Source organism: Babylonia areolata, chromosome 19 (assembly GCF_041734735.1).
Source record: "Babylonia areolata isolate BAREFJ2019XMU chromosome 19, ASM4173473v1, whole genome shotgun sequence".
NCBI lineage: Eukaryota > Metazoa > Mollusca > Gastropoda > Neogastropoda > Buccinidae > Babylonia > Babylonia areolata.
The window spans coordinates 554,356-571,193 of record NC_134894.1 but is presented as its reverse complement, the minus strand read 5'-3'; positions in this window follow the sequence as shown (position 1 = coordinate 571,193).

Below are 16,838 nucleotides of genomic sequence, written 5' to 3'. Positions count from 1 at the left end.
CCCGAGTTAGTTTATCGTCTCATCCGAATGCCAGTCCAGACGCTCTTGGGAACTGGAAAGGGCCATAGCGGGAATCGAACCTTGTCACTCACGGGGACACTGTACGGCAGATGAAAGCCTAGACCATTCTGCCACCTTCCTCCTATAAGTAAATACCGTCATTAGAAATTCACCAAACGGAGAGCGGGGCAACAGATTTAACTGCACTCAGCGAATCGAGAGGATTCAGTTGACTGATGTAGACGCGTAGACAGCCATGTTGAAAAAAGTAATAGTCAACGTGACCTTTTCCTTTCATGGCAGTTGACAACGCGGCGCCGGCGGCCTTTGATCGTAACTGTAGCTTGGTTTTACTGCATCATGATAAGTATACTCACACAACATTTGTATATCAAAGAGAGACCAAAGAATCAAAGTCAGAGAACAGACCTACCAGTAACAAAAATGGGATCGTCGGTCTGCCGCTCACACTGGATCCCAAGTCTGATTTAGATCCAGACTCAGAAGTTTGCCTGGCTAACAGGTCTTGGGTCTGGGATAATGGTTATGTGATAACACTCAGGGTCTTACCTTAGCCTTTCGTTTTGCGGGCGTTAAGGGCTGGGGAAGCACTGCTACACTATGAGAAGATGATGAATCATCCACTGATGTTGTTTGAGTTGCCATTGGCCTAAACCTGTCTAGACGCGGCTGCATTCGAAATATGACGTCATCGCGATGAAAAAGGGGTCACGCGTGATACACTGTTTTCCCGGCCTTGGCGAACAAAGCCCACAAGGCCTGAACGTGCAGACTACGGGGCTACTCATGGATTCCGAAAAAGAAACCACTCTAAGAAATGTACCCATTTATTTGGCGTGAAGTACTGAACAATCATGATATTATAAATACGTACGCCTTACGAGTTTCTTTGTGTGCACAGGCATGCATGTGTTCTTAAGTTATTGTGAACACTGCACTGCTTCATGAGGGGTGATGGCTTCATGTGAAAAAAAAAAATATCCCCCGACCCCCATCTGAGTATCTGTGTGCCAATGTCTGAGTGTGTGTGTGTTTGTGTGTGTGCATAGTCTTCAGTTTAACGTCTTTCCACCTTTAAGTGATATTAGACTCTAAAAAAACAAACAAAAAACAAACAACAACAACAACAAAAACGAGAGGCAAGGCCTTCAAGACTCACTTTTGATACACTTTAAAAAAAAAATCTAATCGTTAAAATGTGTTCTGTACTTGTTATTATAAAGCTTCGGGTTAAAAGAAAAAGAAAAAAAAAAGTCCTTACGGCAGATTCGTACCCCACGTGTTCGGATGAGAAGAAACTGACTTAATCATTACACTATCGTGGCTCCTTAAGTGTCGTTGAAAAATATATTTCAACATGCTGAATTTTTTAAAGGGCGATAAATCGATTGCGGTATTCGCATTGAGAAAGCTGTTCAAATCATATTGTTCTGGTGTATCTTGGGCATTCAAAAAATCTTTAAGGACAATTAAAAATTCTTTTAAAGTTCGCGGTAAAGGAGACGTGGCTATCGCCGCAATCACACTGCAACATTTAGCCGTTTTCTCTGGATCTAGAAAGATGTACAAGTTTGGATACACCCGGTTGACACGGTGGATTCAATTTCTCTTTTATGTTCATTCTAGTTTTATAGTTTTAAAGTTGATATGAAAATTGAGTATTTTGTTAAACTAATAACATGTAGAGCCAAGTACAAGTACTTCTAAACGTTGTATGAAGTGAAAAGGACTTCATTTTGATAACAGTCATGACCGGAAATTTTTGCGTTTCATCAATTCAAGGGTATTAACTCTCATGGTTTATTATTTTTAACTGTGAATTCGGACTGTTTCTATGGCTATCTTTATGGCAGTTTGGGGCATAATCCAGTAAGTGATGAAACGTTCACAAATCTTTCTCTGAATAAATATTTAAAGGTCTCCTTCTCCAACTTTCCATCACATGTTATCGTGTATTGTCGATTGAATATAGGATTGAACGGGCAGGTCAACAACTTGAAACAAAATGGCGTCGCGTTCGCGAAGAATATGAGCATGCGCTTTAATTATGTATAAATATGTGTACGCAATTGATTTTTGCCCCCTACCTTCAGGGCTTAGCCAGTAGATCTATAAAGTCCACTCGTCGTATTGATTTTAGTATTTTCCGAAAAAGACCACTAGGGCGAATGAACATAGTGAAAGCCCTGTACACTGTGAGTAAAACACACAAGCTTTTTATGTATTGAGTATAATTTCAAAATGTAATGTTTAAGATGAGAAAGATCAGTTTAAAGCAAATTAAGTCCCCTAGCATTAATTACAGATTAATTTCCCTTTTTTACCATCTGCACCAAAACGTTTGCAAAATAAATAAAACTTCCATGCTTAGCAAAAGAAGTTCCTGTTTGAACAAAAAATGATAAAAATGACTGCTCTTGTTGTTGTGTCAGAATATCATATCAAAGTGCCAAGTTTAGAGAATACAAAAAATATAAATATAACAGTAAATGCAGTTTGCATATAATTTAGCTTAAAAAAAAATTGTGCCCATCCCAGAGGTGCAATATTGTTTTAAACAAGATGACTGGAAAGAACTGAATTTTTCCTATTTTTTTTACCGGGTTAAAACATAGACTCACTTTGTTTACACAAGTGAGTCAAAAAGGAAGAGGGGAGTGGTGGAAGAAGTGTATGTGTGTGTGGAGGGGTGGGGGGGTAGGGAGAGACAACGCTGGGGAAGAAATGGAAACACTAAAAACACCAACATCAAACAATTTGAACAAATGTTCTATTGGACTATGCCGCAAACTTTCTGCAATAACATTAAATAACATATTGAATGCAGGTCAGTGGTGTGTTCCTCTCAGCTGTACAATACAGGTCACTTTGTGGGAAAAACCAGAGGTGTTGGGGAAAATGCAGACAGACAATGTAAGACAATGTATGGGGAAAACCCCAATCAATGAATGGGGAAAACTCAGACAGACGATGTGGGGGGAGTGGAGTGAGGGGGGGAGACATGGGGGTAAGGGGGGGAGAAGGTGGGACCCGGACAGTCAGTGCGTGGGGAAAATGCAAACATACAATGTAATAATAATAATAATAATGGTATTTATATAGTGCTGAATCTTGTGCAGAGACAAATCAAAGCGCTTTCGCACCAGTCATTCACACGCATGCACAACTCTAAAACTGTAGAAACTAAAGACAAGGAAGAGCAGGCAAGGGAAGCTATTTTGGGAAGAGGTGGGTTTTAAGGCCAGACTTGAAAAAGCTGAGTGTGGAGGCTTGACGAAGCGAAAGAGGAAGTTCATTCCAATCGCAAGGTCCAGAGACAGAGAAAGAACGGTGGCCAACAGTCGAGTGTTTGAATCTGAGTATGCATAAACAGAGTAGATCCGAAGCCGATCATAGTGAGCGAGATGGAGTGTAGAGGTGAAGGCAGCCGCAGAGATAGGAAGGGGCAGTTTTGTGAATGCATCTATAACATAGAGTGCTGATCTTGTACTTTATTCGGTGTGAGACAGGGAGCCAGTGGAGATGTTGCAAAAGAGGAGTGATGTGCTCAGATCTTTTCTTTCTGAGGACGAGTCGGACAGCAGAGTTTTGTATGCGCTGAAGGGACTGAATGGATGAAGCAGGCAAACCAGACAATAGTGAGTTACAGTAGTCTAGGCGAGAGAGAATGAGAGAAACGACAAGTCTAGATGTTGGGTCAGTGGACAGATATTTCTGGACGGCACTGATGCGCCGCAGTTGACAGTAGCAGGACTGACATATCTGACTGATTAATTTTTGCATGGACAGTGTTCGTCAAGGGCAACACCGAGGTTCCTGACTGACGTGGAAAGAGGGATGGATGTACTGCCAAGTTTGATTGTGTCAATTGTGATGGAAGACAGTTTTTGTTTAGTTCCTATGATCATTGCTTCAGTTTTGTCCGCATTCAATTGTAACTTATTTCGAGTCATCCAGTTTTGAATGTCCAGTAAGCAGCTGGATGTTTCTTGCAAGAGCGACAACAATTTTTCGGGAGTATCACTCTTCTGGAGTTGAGTGTCATCAGCATAAGAATGATGACTGATATTATGGCGGTTGATAATTTCAGCGAGAGGAGCAGTGTACAGTGAGAAGAGCACTGGGCCTAAAACAGATCCCTGTGGGACTCCATGTTCGATTTTAACAATGTGTGAGGGAAAACCACAGACAATGAATGTGGGAAAACCCAGACAAGTATTGTGCATGGGGAAATGCAGACAAAATGTGTTGGGGTGGGGGTGGTAAAAGGCACTGTGTGCGGGGAAAAAGCTAGACAATATGGTGGGAACATGCAGAGAGACAATGAATGGGAAAAGCTTCATGACAATTTGTGGGAAAACTCAGACAATGCATGGGAAAAATACGTAGAGATACAAAGTATGGGGAAAATGTATGGGGGAAGAAAGACAGAGTGTGGGGAAAGAAATGCAATGTGTGTGGAAAAATGACAATGTGTGGGGGATAAACAGACAGTGTGTGGGGATAAACAGACAGTGTGTGGGGATAAACAGACAGTGTGTGTGGGATAAACAGACAATGTGTGGGGGATAAACAGACAATGTGTGTGGGGGGGGGGGGATAAACAGTGTGTGGGGGATAAACAGACAATGTGTGGTGATAAACAGACAGTGTGGGGGGGATAAACAGACAGTGTGTGGGGATAAACAGACAATGTGGGGGGGGGGGATAAACAGACAATGTGTGGGGGATAAACAGACAATGTGTGAGTGAAAATGACAATGTATGGGGGATAAACAGACAATGTGTGGGGGATAAACAGACAATGGATGGAGGATAAACAGACAATGTGTGGGGGATAAACAGACAATGTGTGGGGGATAAACAGACAATGGATGGGGGATGAACAGACAATGTATGGGGGATAAACAGACAATGTATGGGGGATAAACAGACAATGGATGGGGGATGAACAGACAATGTATGGGGGATAAACAGACAATGTGTGAGTGAAAATGACAATGTATGGGCATAAACAGACAATGTGTGAGTGAAAATGACAATGGATGGGGGATAAACAGACAATGTATGGGGGGTAAACAGACAATGTATGGGGGGTAAACAGACAATGGATGGGGGATAAACAGAGAATGTGTGAGTGAAAATGACAATGGATGGGGGATAAACAGACAATGTGTGAGTGAAAATGACAATGGATGAGGGATAAACAGACAATGGATGGGGGGAAATGACAATGTGTGGTGGATAAACATACAGTGTGTGTGGGGAAAATGACAATGGATGGGGGATAAACAGACAATGTGTGGGGGATAAACAGACAGTGTGTGTGGAGAATGACAATGGATGGGGGATAAACAGACAATGGATGGGGGGAAATGACAATGTGTGGTGGATAAACAGACAGTGTGTGTGGAGAATGACAATGGATGGGGGATAAACAGACAATGGATGGGGGGAAATGACAATGTGTGGTGGATAAACATACAGTGTGTGTGGGGAAAATGACAATGGATGGGGGATAAACAGACAATGTGTGGGGGATAAACAGACAATGTGTGGGGGATAAACAGACAATGGATGGGGGATAAACAGACAATGTGTGAGTGAAAATGACAATGGATGAGGGATAAACAGACAATGGATGGAGGGAAAATGACAATGTGTGGTGGATAAACAGACAGTGTGTGAGTGAAAATGACAATGTATGGGGGATAAACAGACAGTGTGTGAGTGAAAATGACAATGTATGGGGGATAAACAGACAGTGTGTGAGTGAAAATGACAATGTATGGGGGATAAACAGACAGTGTGTGAGTGAAAATGACAATGGATGGGGGATAAACAGACAATATGTGAGTGAAAATGACAATGTATGGGGGATAAACAGACAGTGTGTGAGTGAAAATGACAATGTATGGGGGATAAACAGACAATGTGTGGTGGATAAACAGACAGTGTGTGAGTGAAAATGACAATGTATGGGGGATAAACAGACAATGGATGGGGGATAAACAGACAATGTGTGGGGGATAAACAGACAATGTGTGTCGGGAATGACAATGGATGGGGGATAAACAGACAATGTGTGGGGGATAAACAGACAATGTGTGGGGGCAATGACAATGGATGGGGGATAAACAGACAGTGTGTGGGGGGCAATGACAATGGATGGGGGATAAACAGACAATGTGTGTGGGATAAACAGACAATGTGTGGGGGATAAACAGACAGTGTGTGAGTGAAAATGACAATGTATGGGCGATAAACAGTCAGTGTGTGTGGGGAATGACAATGGATGGGGGATAAACAGACAGTGTGTGAGTGAAAATGACAATGGATGGGGGATAAACAGACAGTGTGTGAGTGAAAATGACAATGGATGGGGGATAAACAGACAGTGTGTGAATGAAAATGACAGTGTATGGGGGATAAACAGACAATGTGTGTGGGATAAACAGACAATGTGTGGGGGATAAACAGACAGTGTGTGGGGGATAAACAGACAGTGTGTGAGTGAAAATGACAATGTATGGGGGATAAACAGACAGTGTGTGGGGGATAAACAGACAGTGTGTGGGGGATAAACAGACAGTGTGTGGGGGATAAACAGACAGTGTGTGAGTGAAAATGACAATGTATGGGGGATAAACAGACAGTGTGTGGGGGATAAACAGACAGTGTGTGAGTGAAAATGACAATGTATGGGGGATAAACAGACAGTGTGTGGGGGATAAACAGACAGTGTGTGAGTGAAAATGACAATGGATGAGGGATAAACAGACAATGTGTGAGTGAAAATGACAATGTATGGGGGATGGACAGACAATGTATGGGGGATAAACAGACAGTGTGTGTGGAGAATGACAATGGATGGGGGATAAACAGACAATGTGTGGGGGGAATGACAATGTGTGGGGGATGAACATACAGTGTGTGTGGGGAAAATGACAATGGATGGGGGATAAACAGACAATGTGTGGGGGGCAATGACAATGGATGGGGGATGAACAGACAATGTGTGGGGGATAAACAGACAATGTGTGAGTGAAAATGACAATGTATGGGGGATAAACAGACAATGGATGGGGGATAAACAGACAGTGTGTGAGTGAAAATGACAATGTATGGGGGATAAACAGACAATGTGTGGGGGATAAACAGACAATGTGTGGGGGATAAACAGACAATGTGTGGGGGATAAACAGACAATGTATGGGGGATAAACAATGTGTGGGGGGAAACCCATGCAGACAACGTTAGTGAAAAAGCCCATAAATCCCACACCGACATTGTGTTGGAAAAAAGGAGACAAACAATTTGTGGGGAACAAACCCAGATAGCCAATGTGTGGGATTAAACCCAGACAATGCATGGGGAAACAACCCAAAGAAAGTGTGAGATCAAACCCAGACAATGCATGGGGAAACAACCCAAAGAAAGTGTGAGATCAAACCCAGACAATGCATGGGGAAACAACCCAAAGAAAGTGTGAGATCAAACCCAGACAATGCATGGGGAAACAACTCAAAGAAAGTGTGAGATCAAACCCAGACAATGCATGGGGAAACAACCCAAAGAAAGTGTGAGATCAAACCCAGACAATGCATGGGGAAACAACCCAAAGAAAGTGTGAGATCAAACCCAGACAATGCATGGGGAAACAACTCAAAGAAAGTGTGAGATCAAACCCAGACAATGCATGGGGAAACAACTCAAAGAAAGTGTGAGATCAAACCCAGACAATGCATGGGGAAACAACCCAAAGAAAGTGTGAGATCAAACCCAGACAATGCATGGGGAAACAACTCAAAGAAAGTGTGAGATCAAACCCAGACAATGCGATGGGAAACAGATAGGCAGACAGTGTGTTGGGAAAACACAGACAGAGTGATAAGAAACTCTAGGAAGAGCTGGACGGTGCAAGGTCTTCAGAGAAGAAGCCCCCCTCAGTGAAGTGTTTCAGCCCTTAACTCCTTACACTCTGAGGGGGCTGGGCCGCACCCAGGTCATGACTCCTTGATGCCCTTGTGTTGTCACTTTTTTTTTCTTTCTTTTTTTTATCCTGGTCCTCAGCAGGTTCGAATCCGCACCTCCAGGAAGGTCACCACTTAAGGGCTGAGTCACCTTTTCTGGCAGACGTTTATACCACTGAGCCATCGTTCGCCTAGTTTGAGTAGGGAAATTCCTCCTCGACCAGATCCGGCTGGAACTCTTTTTCTGCTGCTTTTGCCATTGCATTGAGAGTCCGTGTCCTCTCTCTGCCAGAAATCAACAGCTGTTTCATGAGGCTGTAGGCAGATGCGCTCACAAACCCACTTGCACCAATCTCTATGGCTTTGAAGCCAGATTCTCTCTGGCTGCTGGTTATAGCATAGTTCTCTGTCTTGTAGATGTGGGCTTCCTACATTCTGTTTTCGTATATGACACAGTGAGCTCAATCAGAATCACTTGTTTCGTTGCCTTGGAATGGAGTACTATGTCAGGTCCTATGCCGCTCTTGCTGATATTTCCGGGTGTTTCTTGCCCTCTTGCCCAAGGTCAGCTGTGCATTTCCAATCTTCAGCACCGTCAAGCAGCCCACGTTTCCATGCTTTGGATGTTACAGCTGTTCCTGTGCTGCTTTGCATGAGCTGAGGACATGTTCCACTGTTTGTTTGCTGTGGCAGAGTGGGCACGCGGGGTCATCTGATTTCACCAAGTTTGTAATCGAGGGAAGGAGGTCGTACACAGATCTTACGATGAAGCTGATTCTCAGAGGGGCCATGTTCCACCAGCTGAGGCTCCTTTGTAGTGTATTTTCGCATGTTGTCCACTGCCTCTGCTGGCCTTGCTGGACTGCCTTCTAGACTCTTTTATCATCCTCTTCCTTTTTGATCTCCTGTATGATCATGTCTCTTTTTGCTTTCCCCCTTGTCTTGGACCACCATTCCATCTTTGTCGATTCAAGCCCTGTCTGTTGGTTTGGCCCGGGGTGTGTCCTGTTATTTCCTTTGTCTTAAGACTTTCTTTCGCTGCACTGACCACCTCCTTGACTTTCCATTTTCTGCCAGTCTTCAGCTTGGGTTGGATGGATCTCACAACACTGTCTCCTGAATCTTCGAGCATGCTGAAAAATCTTGCCTTTCCTACCTTGTATTCTTCAAAAAGGGATTTCAGAGGTAGCCTCAGCTTTACTTGGCGACAGTAGAGTGCCACGTCAGTGAGACCAGGTGGGACACCAAGCCATTTACGTGTGTACTTGTTGATCTTTGCCTCAATTGACTCGACTGTGCTACAGCTGTTATTTATCAGGAAAGGCCACAGGAGCTTTGGTATCAGCATAGACTATAGGCACCACACTTTGTATTTGCCAGTAAGGCCACACTGGTCTGTGATATGCAGGCCTTCTTCTGCTGTCTGCTTGGTTTCCACTCCTCTTTTTGTGTCTTTCAGGGACTCATCATACCATCTCCAAAGGCTCTTGACTGGTTCATCTGACATCGTTGGAATGGCTTGGTTGGCTACAGTGAATGTGACCGTTTCAGCTACCTTTCCTTTACGCAGTGAGAGACTGTGATTTCTTTGGTTTGAGGTTCATCCTGGCTGAGACTACTTACTCGTCCAACAGCTCCAATGTGATAAAGGGAAAACCCAGATATTGTGGGGAGGAGGTGTGGGGATGTGGGGGGGTGAACCCAAACAGACAATGTGTGTGTGTGGAAAACAATGTGAGGGAGAGAACCCAAAGAACATATGGCCAATGTGTGTGGGAAAACCAGGCAATGTGTGGGAAAACCAGGCAGACAATGTGTGGGAAAACCAGGCAGACGATGTGTGGGAAAACCAGGCAGACAATGTGTGGGAAAACCAGGCAGACAATGTGTCGGAACACCAGGCAGACAATGTGTCGGAACACCAGGCAGACAATGTGTCGGAACACCAGGCAGACGATGTGTCGGAACACCAGGCAGACATTGTGTCGGAACACCAGGCAGACAATGTGTGGGAAAACCAGGCAGACAATGTGTGGGAAAACCAGACAATGTGTGGGAAAACCTGACAGACAATGTGTGGAAAAACCTGACAGACAATGTGTGGAAAAAACAGACAATGTGTGGAAAAACCAGACAATGTGTGGGAAAACCAGACAATGTATGGGAAAACCAGATAGACAATGTGCGGGAACCAGGCAGACAATGTGTGGGAAAACCAGACAATGTGTGGGAAAACCAGATAGACAATGTGCGGGAACCAGGCAGACAATGTGTGGGAAAACCAGACAATGTGTGGGAAAACCAGACAATGTGTGGGAAAACCTGACAGACAATGTCTGGAAAAACCAGACAATGTGTGGGAAAACCAGATAGACAATGTGCGGGAACCAGGCAGACAATGTGTGGGAAAACCAGATAGACAATGTGCGGGAACCAGGCAGACAATGTGTGGCAAAACCAGACAATGTGTGGGAAAACCACACAGACAATGTGCGGGAAAACCAGACAATGTGTGGGAAAACCAGACAATGTGTGGGAAAACCAGACAATGTGTGAGAAAACCAGACAGACAATGTGTGGGAAAACCAGACAGACAATGTGTGTGAAAACCAGACAATGTGCGGGAAAACCAGACAATGTGTGGGAAAACCAGACAGACAATGTGTGGGAAAACCAGACAATGTGTGGGAAAACCAGACAGACAATGTGTGGGAAAACCAGACAATGTGTGGGAAAACCAGACAGACAATGTGCGGGGAAAAAAGACAATGTGTAGGGGGAAACCAGGCAAACAATGTGTCGGACACCAGGCAGACAGCAGTAGGCCTCCTTCGGTCATGGCTGACCATGGATAAAGTATTTCCGACCTAATGTATCTGCTTGGACCAAACAGGCGGCAACTGTAGAGACGGATGCGAGAGAGACAGTCTCTGTCGCAGCGGTTACATGTGTAAGCTGATGCTGATCTGTTGGCTGCCGTCCCTTTTCTGTGAGCTTGCTTTTCTGCTGCAGCAGCTGACAGTTTGTCGTTACCAATCCGTAGCTGATTCTTGAGAGTGCTTCTCCACTGTTGCGGTCATCTGCAAGGTCCTCCCAGGACTCAGTGTTGATCTCAAGCGTCTTCATGTCACGTTTGCAAACGTCTTTGTATCTCAGCTGTGGGCGGCCGATGCTTCTCTGCCCCGTGGCGAGCTCTCCATAAAGGATGTCTTTTGGGATGCGACCATCTTCCATGCGGCGAACGTGGCCCAGACAGCGCAGCCGACGCTGTCTCAGCATGGTATACATGGTCGGGAGGCCAGCGCGAGTCAGGACTTCGTAGTTTGTCACCTTGTCTTGCCAGCAGATGCCGAATACAGTATGCGCCGTAGGCTTCTCAGGTGGAAGGTATTGAGCCTTTTCTCCTGACGAGCATGTGTGGTCCACGCCTCACTGCCATACAGCAAGGTGCTGAAGACGCAGGCGTTGTATACAGCCATCTTTGTCTTCGTGGTCAGCTTGGGATTTGTCCACACTCTTTGTGTGAGGCGGGCTAGCGTTGTGGCTCCCTTCCCGATCCTCTTGTCGATCTCGGTGTCAAGGGAGAGGTTGTCGGTGATGGTGGACCCAAGGTAAGTGAATTGATGGGTGGCTTCAAGCTCATAGTCATCAGTCAATGGTGATGGCTGGTGGAGATGGCGTGTCTTGGTGGATGGATGGACGGATATAAGCCTGGGCAATGCAATATGGAAGACAGGCTGTTGCCCATGCAGCTTGTCCCCACTCTCCACCTCGCTGACAGATCCAAAGGAACAACAAGGCTGTTAGGTTTTGGTGCCAACGCTGCCGCAGGAGCTGCTGGAAAATGATGAAGTTTGCCATCCAACCGGCTTAGGGGTCCCGCACCGGATTTTCTGTCAGGGTTTACTCCCTTAGCTAGGTGGCCGCATGTAGATCTCTGGAGCTGGTGCGCTTTGATGGGTCATTTATTTCCACCAGGGTGTCTAGCCAACCTCCTCACCATCCTCCTGAGAGGACTGGTGGGGGTGCTGGTTTAGTCGCCAGCAATTCGACCCTTTGACAGATAGTACTGGGATCCAGTTTACCAGTAGCAGATATATCTATCTGACCTGACACAGGCAGGCAATATGTGGGAAAACCAGGCAATGTGTGGGAAAACCAGGCAGACAATGTATGGGAAAACCAGACAATGTGTGAGAAAACCAGGCAGACAATGTGTGGGAAAACCAGGCAGACCAGACAATGTGTGGGAAAATCAGACAGAAAACCAGGCAGACAATGTGTGGGAAAACCAGACAGAAAACCAGACAGACAATGTGTGGGAAAACCACAGACAGACAATGTGTGGGAAAACCACAGACAGACAATGTGTGGGAAAACCAGACAATGTGTGGGAAAACCAGACAATGTGTGGGAAAACCAGGCAATCTGTGGGAAAATCTGACAGACAATGTGTGGGAAAACCAGGCAATCTGTGGGAAAATCTGACAGACAATGTGTGGGAAAACCTGAAAATGTGTGGGAAAACCTGACAATGTGTAGGAAAACCAGACAGACAATGTGTGGGAAAACCAGGCAGACAATGTGTGTGGAAACTAGACAGACAATGTGTGGGGAAACCAGACAGACAATGTGTGGGGAAACCAGACAATGTGTGGGAAAACCAGGCAGACAATGTGTGGGGAAACCAGACAGACCAGACAATGTGTGGGGAAACCAGACAGACAATGTGTGGGGAAACCAGGCAGACAATGTGTGGGAAAACCAGGCAGACAATGTGTGGGAAAACCAGGCAATGTGTGGGAAATCCTGACAAACAATGTGTGGGAAAACCAGGCAGACAATATGTGGGAAAACCAGACAATGTGTGAGAAAACCAGGCAGACAATGTGTGGGAAAACCAGACAATGTGTGGGAAAACCAAGCAATCTGTGTGAAAATCTGACAGACAATGTGTGGGAAAACCTGACAATGTGTGGGAAAACCAGGCAGACAATGTGTGGGAAAACCAGACAATGTGTGTGGGAAAACCAGACAGACAATGTGTGGGAAAAACAGACAGACAATGTGTGGGGAAACCAGACAGACAATGTGTGGGAAAACCAGACAATGTGTGGGAAAACCAGGCTGACAATGTGTGGGAAAACCAGACAGACAATGTGTGGGAAAACCAGACAGACAATGTGTGGGAAAACCAGACAATGTGTGGGAAAACCAGACAATGTGTAGGGGAACCAGGCAGACAATCTGTGGGAAAACCAGACAGACAATGTGTGGGAAAACCAGACAATGTGTGGGAAAACCAGGTAGACAATGTGTGGTAAAACAATGTGTAGGGGAACCAGGCAGACAATCTGTGGGAAAACCAGACAGACAATGTGTGGGAAAACCAGGCAGACAATGTGTGGGAAAACCAGGCAGACAATGTGTCGGAACACCAGGCAGACAATGTGTGGGAAAACCAGGCAGACAATGTGTGGGAAAACCAGGCAGACAATGTGTCGGAACACCAGGCAGACAATGTGTCGGAACACCAGGCAGACAATGTGTGGGAAAACCAGGCAGACAATGTGTGGGAAAACCAGGCAGATGATGTGTGGGAAAAACCCAGTCACACAATGTGTAGTAGTCTCTACATAAATAAGGCACTCCAGTTCCATTCTGTTTATTCTATTTTCTCTCTCTCTCTCTCTCTCTCTCTCTCTCTCTCTCTCTCTCACTCTGTGTGTGTGTGTGTGTGTGTGTGTGTGTGTGTGTAGTCAGTCAAGTTTATTATCTGCACTCTCTCTCTCCCTCTCTCTCTCTGTGAAGTCAAGTCAACTTTATCATCTGCAGTCCTTTTTAATAAGTCTCTACATAAACAAGGAACTACAGTTCTATTCTATGATTATATTCCATTCCTTCTCTCTCTCTATTTCCCCCTCTGTCTCTCTCACTGTTGTGTGTGTGTGTGTGTGTGTGTGTGTGTGTGTGTGTGTGTGTGTGTGTGTGTGTGTGTGTGTGTGTGAAGTCAAGTCATCTTGATTATCTCCAAACAGAAATTGACATGCGGTCTTGTTGCTGATGCTCACAATACAAACATCAAGACATGCATTCAAAAACATGTGTGTGCGCCCACACACTTATATACTTTTGCACAACATATTAGACAAATGATGATGAATTCAGTATAGAAATACCAAGCTGTATCACAACTCAACATATGTTAAGCAAAATAATAAGCCAGAAACACATCAAATCACAACAGTAACGCTAACATTTTCACAGTAAACTAACTAAACATCTCAAGTTGAATTTTTGGAAATCATAAATTCCAAAATACAGAGGACACCTTTTTGGCATTGTGTGTGACTGTTGTAGCATTGCCAAAGTGCTTTGAGGTGCTTGAAAGCACTATATCGTTAAATATATGTCAGGTCAGGTCATTAGATCTGCTACTGGTAACCTGTAATCCAGTACAACCTGTTCAGGGTCGGGTTGCCGGCGACTAAACCGGCACTCCCACCGCTCCCTTCCGGGACTGGTGAGGCGGGTGGCTAGACACCCTTATGGAGATCCATAAAAGGGCGTTGGCTCAGGAGAGCCACCGACGGCCATCTAGCTCCACCGTGCTGTGTGCATGCCACACGCAGTTGGCCCCCGGGGTGTGTCTACCCATCCATGCGAAGTCTGGATCCGGCAGAATCTGCGGAAGAAACCTATCGGTTCAACGGAGAAGAAGGCGGTTACAGCAACGCACTGTGGAGTGCAGAGAGCAAGATGAGACACTGAAAGGATATCTTGGTCATCCACTGCATCCGTGCTCATCCTCCAGTCGTCTCGACTTAGTCTTGCCACTGGAAATTGGTGGACCCGGACGAGAGAGTGAGGTTGACGTTGCGCAACTCCTCTTCACTTTAAACAAACTCATCGCGCAAGTCATCAGTCATCCAAAATGACCTTTCATCCTTCATCATTTCATCACCCCCAAGTCCTGTGGCGATAGGCGAGCGACGAAACGACAGGTGTGGGTACACTGGCAGTCGCAGTCGCAGACCTGCATGCAGGCGGCTCAGGCCATAGGGTCGTTCTTCGTCGACAGGAGCAGCGATGGAGCTCGGCAGCCGTCTGAGCGTCTGAGCAGCCCTCTTTAGGAATGCACTGCTCACCTCCCTGGCATGAGGAAGGGGCTAGAAAAGGTGCCCTAAAAATTGCCCGCTCCATATCACCCTGGCCAGCATACCGCGGCTGGCGGGGACCCTACATCAGCGGTCGAAACAAGAAAGAAAAGAAAAAAACAAGGATCGTTCCTCTCACCATTGGTGCTTGGAACATAAGGACTCTCCTGGACAGAGATAACGCGGACAGACCCCAAAGGAGAACGGCACTAGTTGCATCCGAACTCGCCAGATACAACATTGACATCGCAGCCTTGAGTGAGACTCGGCTTGCAGGCGAAGGCGAGCTCTGTGAACAGGGATCTGGTTACACCTCCTTCTGGAGTGGACGAGGAAGCGAAGAGCGACGTGAGGCTGGCGTTGGTTTTGCAGTAAAAACAGCACTTGTCAGCAAGCTAGCTGGAATCCCAAAGGGAGTCAACGATAGGCTTACGACCATGAAACTTCCACTGGCATCTGGCCAGAAGCACCTCACCATTGTCAGTGCCTACGCCCCAACCATGACCAACCCGGATGAAGTGAAGGCGAAGTTCTACGAGGACCTTCACTCTGTCATTGCTGCTATCCCTAAAGCAGACAAGCTCATCATTTTTGGGGACTTCAATGCTAGAGTTGGCTCTGACTACATCTCCTGGGATGGAGTGATTGAAAAGCACGGTGTGGGCCCTTGCAACCCAAATGGATTGCTTTTGCTTCAGACCTGTGCAGAGCACGAACTGCTGATAACCAACACAGTTTTCTGCCTCCCTACCCGTAACAGGACGTCATGGATGCACCCTCGCTCAAAGCATTGGCATCTCATCGATTATGTCATCGTCAGGAAAAGGGATAGGCAAGATGTACGTATAACAAAGACCATGTGCGGCGCTGAGTGTTGGATAGACCATCGCCTTGTAGTCTCGAAGCTGAATATTCGAATCCAGCCCAAGAGACGCCCCCAAGGACAGAAGGCTCCAAAACGGCTCAACATCGCTAAGCTGAAAAACATCACCATCAAACAGTCCTTTGTGGAGCTGCTGGAAGATCGTCTGGAATCCGCCTCTCTGGACAACCAGAATGTGGAGTCTGACTGGAGGACCCTGCGTGAGCTGATCTATAGTACAGCTTCAGAGACCCTGGGACCCATGACCAGAAAGCACAAAGACTGGTTTGATGAAAACTGTGATGAAATCAAGCAGCTTCTGGATGAGAAACGCCGTCTGCATCAAGCCTACCTGAGCAACCCAAAGTCCACATCAAAAAAGGATGCGTACGATGCCATCCGCAGGACTGTTCAGCAAAAGTTACGCCAGATGCAGGATAAGTGGCTGAGTGACAAAGCTGATGAGATCCAGGGATATGCTGACAGGCACGATATGAAGAGGTTCTATGATGCCTTAAAAAAAGTCTACGGCCCCACATCCTCAGGATCATCCCCCCTCCTCAGTGCAGATGGGAATACCTTGATCACCGAGAAGGAGAAAATTCTCGAACGCTGGGCTGAGCACTTCAACAGCGTCTTAAATCGCCCTTCCTCCATAAATGATGAAGCCATAGACCGTCTCCCACAAGTCCCCATCAACGAAGCACTGGACGATCCGCCAACACTTCTTGAGACCCAGAAAGCAATCCGTCTGCTATCCAGTGGCAAAGCACCTGGCTCAGACTCCATACCAGCAGAGGTCTACAAGAATGGAGGCACTGTGCT